The 8,675-nt window shown below is 37.4% G+C and overlaps 1 non-coding gene across 1 annotated transcript; it reads right to left on the bottom strand.

Moving 5' to 3' along the window:
• Positions 1-6,712: 6,712 nt before the first annotated feature.
• LOC125496123 (small nucleolar RNA R71) lies at positions 6,713-6,819 on the bottom strand. Its single transcript, XR_007272824.2, has one exon. It is a non-coding gene; the product is annotated as a small nucleolar RNA R71 (small nucleolar RNA).
• Between the last annotated feature and the right edge of the window lie 1,856 nt (positions 6,820-8,675).

Here is an 8,675-nt window from a genome sequence, read left to right as displayed (position 1 = left end):
AAAAGGTGAATTATTGTTTTTTACCAGACATGATATCTACATAGAAGATGCAAAAGTAATAAGTATGTTTATCATAATAACTTTTAACAAATTTTAAACACTTTAAAATAAAAGCTATGCACTTGACCAATTTGTCCCCTTTTGAATCAAGTGATTCTAAGATCCTAACAAACATGATTTATAAGTGGACTTTGGCCGCAACTTAAAACCAAGTTTAAAAGGTAAGTAAACTCTTTTACTAATTACAACAATTGTAACTCTTAGTTAATGGGTGATTGCTAAGGTGATTACGCTCCTAGGTAAGGAAGTTACCCACAACGTTGGGGAGAGCCTTCCTAATCCTAGACAGAGCATGTCACCCAAACACAAAAATCCATAAACTTTGCTACAAAATTCAAAACCGTTTTGATGATTTTGTTGGGCCAAACCAAACTAAACTTGCAAATTTCGGAAATTTACTATACTTAGCCCACGATTGAAAGTAACACTCTGCTTTGGCAGAACCTATTACTATCGATCAAGTTTTAGTAGGTGTTTATTTGGAATAGCAAAAAACCCAATATTTTATTGAAGGAACCTAAGTAAATTATTATGTTGATTTAATTACTAGTGAACATTTAAATAATTAAATCACAAGCATAATAAACTTAGAAAGCATTTAAAAGTAATATTTAAATGCATAAAATAAAATGTGATCCTAGTATGGCCTCTAAACCTAAAGACTACTCTTTAAGGCTTCCTTGTTGAATCACCATAGATCTCCATCCTTGTGCTTCATAGGATAAGATTGAATCACCATTCTTCTTATTACTACTTGAATAAATATTTTTGAAATTATAAACTAAAATATTACAAAAATACCACCGATGCATAGATCGTATTTAGATTACAAAAATACATCAACGATACGCAGATCGTATTTTTTTCTATCCAAGTTTTGGGTCATACTAGTCACCGCATGCAATCATAATATCATATATATAAAACATGCATTTTAATCAACTATTAAAACATAAATTATCATGTTTTAACAACTTTAAAACATAATAATACCATGAAGATTTAATCACACATTAAATCCTATGGTTGGTACCTTAAAACAAAATTTAATCATATTAGAATTTCGTCTCACAAAGGCTTTAAAATATTAATCTAACAAATTTAATCATATTAAACTTAAAGAAAAATTAAAGCAATTGTAGGCACCGCATATAATTTAATCATATTAAAAAAAAAAAACTTAACATGATTACTAACCACATAAATAGGCATGGAAGAATTAATCAACTATTGATACTAACACCCTAACATGTAATTAACATCATAAAATAATAATAAAAAAATAGTTACTAACTCCTTAGTAACCCCCTTTAAAATTAACTAGTCAATTATCACATATAATTAACTAATAAAATTAAAGCTTATTATTTTAATTCAATTATGACTTAAATATGAAATTAATCACCATTAATTTATCAATTTGTAATATTGGAATATACTCAAAAAAAAAGGAAAACAGGGCTGCCTAGGCAGCAGTATGCACTGCCACCCCAACGCCAACCCGCCACCGCGACCACCAGGAACTACCGGCGGCAACGCGTAACTGGGCCGCGTCGACCACAGGCGACAGCCTGTGCTGCGCAGCAACACGCGTGGGCAGCATTAACTGCCAGTTAGAAACCGCGCGCGCCACCACCACGTCAGGCGACTTGCCGGCGGTGCGCCAACAACCACTGTGGGCGAAATTCCGGCGGTCCTTCCACCCCCATTCAATTATCTACAACCCTTGTGCATAATTGAATGGAACTTCACAACAATTGATTTGGGGAAAAAGTTAGGGTTCATATCAATTTCTTTTGTTTAACAAAAGCCAAAAATATAGACTAATACACAAAATCTGATATTTTGTGATGTGAGTTTTGAATTTGAGTATAATATATATATTTATAGAAACATAAAAATCCAATTTTTATGTTTCCAATCAATTAATATCATAATATTAATCATGCAAATAATCTCATATATAAAGCCCTCCCTTAATTGAATTAAAAAATGAAATAAAACATGCATCAACATGATCATAGTAATTTATGCAGGAGGCTACTGATACCACTATAGGAACTTAGATGCATAATGAGGAAAACCAAGTATCATATACTTGAACATCTATCCCAAGATCGTCATTGCATAAACTAACATGAATCAAACATTAGTATAAAAATATACCTTTTGATGCGTGAATTCCTTTTCCCACCACAACCTTCTAGTGGAGATCCTTTTAGAACGTCAAGCGTCGTTCCTCTAGTATTGGTCCACGAACAACACTTGGATCACCACGTATGCTAGTACGGAAGAGAGAAAAACACTCTCTTACTTTTAGAGGTGAAAGCCGAAAATGGGTGTGAGAAAACTAAGGAAAAATCATATTTTTTCTTAAGAAAATGTAATGTAACAACATCTTTGTAACCCCATATCATTATTTAAGGTGATTACAAAAGAGGTGTTTCATGAGGCTTTATTTTGCCTCATAATGTCATACATTATGAGCCTAATAAACTCATGATTTACAACTCTTCCCATCCATCATCAAACCGCCCAATCCATTTCACAAATGGATTTGGGTAAATATCCAAGTGTCATTACTTGTGTGACCTCATAGGACTCAGTGATACTAGTAGTTGGCCCCAATCATATTAGTCCAACAAACCACAATTAGCTTCTAGCAAAAAGTTGTGATCTTCTAATATTATTGAATATATTATCTCCAGAATTTATCCTAATATTATTTAGTTTATTACACTTGATCGAAGACAAAATCCTTCACATAATTCGTGACATGTCACCCTCTCATTCCCGAAATGCATATACATGGTGTCATGTCATCATTTTATGATATAACATATCTTTGAAACTCTTCTATCTTTTATATAATTAAGAATATATTTTATCATCATTTTGTGAAATGACATTGTCTTGAAATTTTTTTCATTACTCATATAATTAATTATATTTTCTGTAAGAGGTTTGAACTTTTAACTTCTCAATGTTCAAGTCATTATAAAATCACCAAGCTATAACTTATATTTGAGGAAAAAAAAATGTCAATTGTAAATTTCAAAGAATATGAAGTATATATCGTTGTCTTAGAAAATAATTTGCTCATTGTCTAGGTCGAACAACTAGTTGATATTGAGAAAATGTCATACATTATATCAAAATTTTCACCATATAATCTCAATAGTTTCAAAATTCACTATATATGTCCACAAATAAACATGTCATAAATACATCCAATTGCCTACAAGGACAAACGTTAAATTAGTTAACCATTTCGTTATCTCTTAAATTAACACCTTCTAAATGGATGTTAGAAAACCCCTATATTCCTCTCACAATTTAAGTAGATAAAGACCATAAGTTGGTGTAACACCCCCAAAATCAATGTACACTTCTAAACTACGTTGCATCGACTTTGGGAGTGTTACCGTCATGGTGAAACGCAAGGATTATTGAGTTTAAAACACTAACTTACTCTTTATTATGAAAAACTAAATTGCAGCCGAAATAAAATGTTAACTTAACTACAATTCGGGAATCACTGCTAACCCTTTTTTATTTGAAACCATTAACTAAGTAAATCATAACAATCTCTAGGATATTCAACCAAAACACTTTAAAAGTTTATAATCAAAAGTATTCCCCATATGTCTGAACTCATGCAGCATCACCAGCATACCTAATATGCTCCCCACTAAAATATCAATGGTTCATCACAGGTCAACAAACAACACAAATAACAAACAACCAACTATGTTGAGTCCGTACTTAAACAGTTAAATAGTACACTAAACATAAATTGAAGAGTAATAACAATTCCTAAACATGATACTACAAAAAACATTAAATTCCGTTGTTACAATTTATTTGACATCGAACGAGCACCGTCTTCTTTCTAGAATCATGCGGGCTACTTAATTCTTAATAGACAACTTGGTCTATTGGATGGAATGTAAATACGGTTTCAATTCGTTCCGTTCCACATCCATCACCTTAATATACATACCCCCAAGATCGTACGGAGCCTTCCACCTACTTGAGTTATCAAAATTTGTAAGGACATTATTCTCATCACAGTAGGCCTATGTAGGAGTGCAGAACAAGTTCACACTCCCCTCCATTGTTCACTACTTGTAGGGATTCCAACTACGAGTTTATCGCCAAATATCCTTCTTAGTGATGCTCATTCACAAAACATCAAGTATATAATCATTTCATTCTCCTTAGGTTAAGTCTTTAGTTTAGACAACCTCTTGTAACATTATCCTTGCTACAACAATAATTCATAGGATTCCAATCCAATACTTATTTCATGCTTGTGATACGATAGAATTACGCATTTGATAAGTGCGTTTCTAACGCACTTTATGACCTTCTTTTGGCTTGTTTTAGCTCCCTTTTCCTCCTTTTCTTCCTTCTTTCTCCTCACTTTTCCCTTTTACTTCATTCACGTGATCATACTTGATCATAGTGACTTTCTAGATTTTCGATCTATTTTGATCGAATTTCTAGCACATTTGCTTTCACCATGTTTGCTCGTGTTTCTATTGCAGGTATGACCCTTTTTGGGGCCGAGAAATGTGAGGCATGGCACGAGGGAACAAGCTAGAGGCTGAGAGTTAGCCTGAAGTGCGTCTGGTGCGCCCGCACACGCTATTTGTGCGCCCGCACCATCAACAAACATTGCAGCCCAAAACAGACGAATTGGTGCGCCGCACCAAGTGTAAGGTGCGCCCGCACCTGCGTCTGGTGCGCCCGCACCAACTCTATGTGCGCCCGCACATTTTGACGTATGAATTCAAGCTGAGGCAGAAGCTTAGGTGCGCCCGCACCTTCACATTCGTGCGCCCGCACCTGAGCATGGTGCGCCCGCACCATGCGTTCCGTAACAAAGATTTCAATCATTAAAGCCCTCTTTCCTTTGGAGGGAGGGACTTACGCTTTATTCTATCTTTCACACAACTTTTTAGGGTTTTGTATTAGAGAGAAAACACTGAGTTTTACATTGGTAATTGAGATTAGAGATCATAGTTTTGTGATTCGATTTACATTCAAGGTACTTTTTATTCAATTCAATTCAAAGTTTTAGTTTTTATTTCATTCTCTTGGTGTTGTTTATGTTCTCATATTATTTAAGATCTTCATTTCTAGTTTAATAATTGCGATTTCTATTAGTTTAATCATTTCTTAATCATGTTTAACTTAGATTAGTCATAGATTCATTGTTTAATTGCTTTAACTCCATGATTAGTGAGTAGTTTCATAATCTAGGGTTAGGGTGAAAGTATGAATTAGGGTTTTAATATGATGTTGATGTGATTGTGATTATTAGAGAATTATGCATTGATCTTGGTGTTTTGAGACCTTAGGATAGATATTGATCACATCTATACTTTGGTATTTTGATTTCAAACGTTCTTAAACGGATTTTGAACTCTTTTATCATCCCCAAGAATCAACTTAATTTCTATACCAAGATATTGGATGGAAATTAAGGGGATCCTTCATTAGGGGTTTTCCAAACTTATCGAATCCTTAATCAATTAACTAAAGACCATTCGAGAGAGGATTTAGTTGATTGATTGAATGATTACTCTTGAGGACCATTCGAGAGAGGACTCAAGTAATTTAGAGGGAAACTAAACCTTGCATAATCGTCTCTGTTGCTTCGCAATCGCATTAACAATCATCATCCGTTCTTATTCATACTAGTAACCTTAACTCTAGTGTCTTTTATTTGATATTTAAACTCGTGATATTTGCTTGTTCTAGTGTTAGATAGTCTTAATTGTTACCAAACATCTTTCAAACCCCAAATACCTTTCAATTAGGTAGTCTAGACTAGATAGACTCTAATCAATCCCATTTTCCCTGTGGATCGACCCTTGACTTGCCCTTACTATTCTCTTAGTGATTGCTTGTTAGGACTATAAATATTGTTTGGAAAGCGGTTCTTAGTGCCTTAACGACACACTAAAAACCTCTTATCAAAATGGCGCCGTTGCCGGGGAAGCTGTGCTATTGATTGAAGTATATTTTAGTTTAGTTTGCTTAGTTGATTTTCTTTTATTTTCTTTTTAACTGTGGTTGTTATTTGCTAATCCTCTGCTTAGCTTTGTTGTGTTACATGAGAAGAAGAACTCACGGTTCACCCACATTGCCTCTAGATCTTGAAATCGACCGTACGTTGCGAAAGCTTCGGAAGAATTTGGGAAATCTGACTTTGGGTTCCGAGCCTTCTTCGCCAATCTCAAGTACATCAAGTGAAGTTGAACAGAAATGGGTGAAGAAAATCCACAACTGTTTAGGGATTTCGGAAATCCGGGTTCCTATGTTCTTCAAGGTGGAATTCGACTCCCTACCACCACTACAAATTTCAGCATTCACCCTCAGTATACTCGGATGGTGAAAGCAGAGCAGTTTTGTGGGGGGTCAGATGAAGATCCTCTAGACCATCTCGACAGGTTTCTTGAGATCTGTGCCATGATAACCACTAATGATGTCTCTCCTGACTACATCAAGATGCACCTGTTCCGGTCCTCTCTTACCGGAAAAGCAAAGTCATGGCTCAAGAGCTTGCCTGCTAATTCCCTCACTACATGGGAAAAGTCACATGGCATTCTTGAAGAAATACTTCCCGGAGTGGAAGACTGCGGACATAAGGAGGAAGATCTCCTCATTTGAGCAAGAGAACGATGAGACACTTGCCGAAGCTTGGGAGCGGTTCAAGGAGATGATCCGTTCATGCCCACACCATGAGTTCAACAAGAATCTACTCATGCGATTCTTCTATGATGGTCTTGATCCGATTTCACGGGCCAATCTTGATGCTGGAGCGGGAGGTCAACTATCTAAGATCCCGCAAGAACAACTTGAGTCCACAATTGAGGAGGTGATCAAGAACTACTCATGGGGTGGAAGACGAAGAGGTGCTCAACCTAAGAAGAGCGGAAAGTTTGAAATTGACCCCATGGATCAAATTCAAGCTAAGATGGACCAACTCGATAAGAAGCTCTCCAAGATCAATCTTGCATCGTCTACTCCTTCACAGGTAAACTCTTTTTCTTGTGATATTTGTGGTGGTACTAACCATGATACTTCTTATTGTGGAGGTACCCATTCGGAGCATGTGGCGGCAATCAATTCAAGAGGAGATGGATATCAGGGAATCAAGGGTATAGGAACAATCAACAAGGAGGTTGGAGACAACCTCAACAAAACTACACCCAAGGATTCAACCAACCTCAACAAGGATGGAATCAACCTCAACAAGGGTACAACCAAGCTCACAACCAAGGGTTTGCGCAAGGGTATAACCAAAACCAAAACTATAACCAAGGTGGTTCCTCCTCACAAGGGTCAACACATACCAAGCTCCACATCAAAGGACCAACAACCCAAAACCTCCCTCCAACCTTCCTTTCCCCAAACAAAATCCCGAACCTACACCATCTTCCGATCCACCTCTCTCCAAATTCTCCAACAACTCCAATCCATGAACCAAATTCTCCAAAACCATGAGCAAAGGTTTCAAGAGCTACAAGCCCACAACAAAATGCTTGAAACCCAAATTGCCCAAGTAGCTGAGAAGAATCCCTCCACCCCACAAATCAACTTCCAGGCCAACCCATTCCTAACCCCAACCTCCATCAAGCCAAAGCCATTCATTTGAGGTCGGGAACAAGTTATGCGGGTCCTAAGATGCCGAATGGGGAGTTAGAGCAGGATGGAAAAGCTGAGATTGTTGAGAAGGAGGATGGAGCTGAGGAAACTGAGAAAGAGGACGTTGAGGAGAAGGATGAGTCACATGTTCAAGTTGGTGACAAAAACACATTGCCATCACCTCCACCAACCAAATCCTATGTGCCTCCGGTTCCCTATCCTCACAGGTTGGTAGAGAGAAAGTTGAGTGACAAGTTCACTAAATTTCTGAATGTGATGAAGAGCCTGCAAATCAACATTCCATTCCTTGAGGCTATGTCTCAAATGCCAGCTTATGCTAAATTCTTGAAAGAGATCCTCTCCAATAAGCGAAAACTTGAAGATGAGCTTATCTCCCTACCTTACCAAGTGAGTGCTCTTGTGCAACGAACTATGCCCAAGAAGCAAAGAGATCCCGGGAGTTTCACCTTGCCAGTGAAGATAGGTGACTTAGAACCTAAGGGTGCACTGGCCGATCTGGGAGCCAGTGTCAATTTGATGCCCCTTTCTATTGCAAAGCACCTGAAATTTCCTCTTCATCCTACGCGCAAAACGATTCAATTGGCAGACCGCACTGTGAGAGTCCCTTGTGGTGAGTTGGAGGATATACCGATTCAAGTTGGGCATGTGTTTGTACCATGCGACTTTGTGGTGATGGATATGGAGGAAGATCCTGAGACTCCTCTTATTCTGGGAAGAGAAGCTCTGAAGACTTTGGGTGCCGTGATAAACTGCAAAAACGACACAATCACGGTTGAGGTAGCTAATGAGCGGGTGGTGTTCGAGTTCTCTAAGAACTGAAGAGGCCTATGATGGAGAAAATTTGCCGGGTAAGCCTAGTGGAAGATGAGGTGGAGGACACCATGAGTGTGGATGATTCTGGGGAGCGATTTGTATCTGACTTACCGACACCCTTA

Source organism: Beta vulgaris, chromosome 3, assembly GCF_026745355.1.
Source record: "Beta vulgaris subsp. vulgaris cultivar EL10 chromosome 3, EL10.2, whole genome shotgun sequence".
NCBI lineage: Eukaryota > Viridiplantae > Streptophyta > Magnoliopsida > Caryophyllales > Amaranthaceae > Beta > Beta vulgaris.
The sequence above is the reverse complement of the archived record's forward strand: the minus strand, read 5'-3'. Positions and strand labels throughout refer to the sequence as shown.